The sequence below is a fragment of the Heterocephalus glaber genome, unplaced genomic scaffold (genome assembly GCF_053883595.1).
Source record: "Heterocephalus glaber isolate CG9 unplaced genomic scaffold, H.glaber_assembly_v1.0 deba00001472, whole genome shotgun sequence".
Lineage (NCBI taxonomy): Eukaryota > Metazoa > Chordata > Mammalia > Rodentia > Bathyergidae > Heterocephalus > Heterocephalus glaber.
In genome coordinates this window covers 53,907,873-53,909,574 of record NW_028258315.1, presented here as the reverse complement: position 1 = coordinate 53,909,574, position 1,702 = coordinate 53,907,873, and the positions used below count along the sequence as shown (strand labels likewise).

Here is a 1,702-nt window from a genome sequence, read left to right as displayed (position 1 = left end):
TTTCTCTCTTATCTTGCAGTCTCATTTCTTCTGTTTCTCATCCCTCACCTCACTCAAGACAAACACACATTTTCTGTGTAGTGTAGTCTAATGTCACTTTTTCATCTTGAAGCTATTCAACCAGAATTCAGGAGAAATCAAATTCATAAATGTGCACACTAAAAGGTGTTTCTAGACAAAAGCAATTTTCTCTCAGATATAACTAGCACTTGAAATAATATATTCTGTCCACTCATTGTTTCAAAGATACAGTGCTGGGAAAGCCTGATTAGCCTAGGGAAGACTGACACTGATTCATGCTTTCCAGATCCTGAGGTATAGTATCTCTTTCTATCTTTATTGAGAATCTAGATTATCTTTTCATGCCTCTGGTCATCTGCTGGCATTGATCACTATCTCTGATTCTGAGCTGCCAATACAGAAGAAAAATTTGAAATACTAACATAAGAGAAATACACTCTAGTCCAAAAATGATGAAGTAAATCAAGCACTAGTGTCATTTCTTCTGGTTTTGTGAACTGCTGCATTTTACTATCTCATGTGCAGGACCAGGTCAGTACCGACCTATCCTGTTGCTATTGTTTTTTAAAAAATATGGAATGCTTCACGAATTTGCATGACATTCTTGCAAAGGGGCCATGCAAATCTTCTCTGTATCATTCCAATTTTAGTATATGTGCTGCCGAAGTGAGCACCTATTGCTATTTTTGACTTATTGTGACACCGAAGAATATCTATGCCAAGCTGGTATGTGTTGCGCTTTTCCAACCCAAGCCCTATATTATCCCACTCACTCAGAATTTTGGATAAGTATGTATTATTTAGACCACTTTCTCTAGTGATGGAAATCCAACTCAAAACATCTTAAGAAAAAAAAAATACATTGTAGTATACTCATTAATGTCATTTGTCTAATTTCTCTAACAGCTTCCTAAACTCTTGTAGCTTAGATTTAAAACGTACCCCAAAAGATTTATGTGTTCAGAAGTAGGGCTTCTGGAAGGTGACTGAATCTTGGGAGCACTTGGGAGATCTATTCATGAGTTCATAGCTAAATTTGCTATTAGGAGAACGCAGCCTGGTCAGAGAGGGTGGGCCACTGTGTGTATGACCTGAATGGAAGTGTACTTATTCCTGGTTCCTCCCTGCTCTCTCTGCTTCCTGGCTGTCATAGTTGACACACATTTATTTTTTTTTCTTAAATTCTTTTATTGGTACATTTTAGGTATACAAAACAATGACATTTCTCATTGGGAATTTGCACGTTTACATGATGTATCTTGGTTCTTATTTTTCCCCCATTCCTAGCCCTCCCTTCACCCCCTCCACCCTTCCCTATTTACAAAGACTTTATTTCCATTTTTTCCATTTCTCATCATTTTTCCATTCCCTTCTTTCCTTTCTCCTGCCCCACCCACTACCCTTACCCCTTTGGACCTTTTCATCCTATTTTGCATTATCAATTGTTCATTCTAATCATTGGTACATTTTAGGTATATGATATAATGACATTCATCATTAGAAATTTGCACCTTTACATAATCTTTCTTGGTTCTTATTTTAAACCCTTGCTGAGACCTCCCTTCAACCCCTCCAGTCCTCCCTATTTACAAAGATTTTGTTCCTAGTTTTCCATTTTCTCATATTAATTCCATTCCCTTCTTTCCTTTCCCACACCCCTCCCACTTCCTTCCCCTTTGCC

At 37.7% G+C, this 1,702-nt stretch overlaps 1 non-coding gene across 1 annotated transcript; it reads right to left on the bottom strand.

The window, feature by feature from the left end:
• Positions 1 to 588: 588 nt before the first annotated feature.
• Positions 589 to 695, bottom strand: LOC147826362 (U6 spliceosomal RNA). The gene has a single exon (XR_015439636.1). It is a non-coding gene; the product is annotated as a U6 spliceosomal RNA (small nuclear RNA).
• Positions 696 to 1,702: the final 1,007 nt, after the last annotated feature.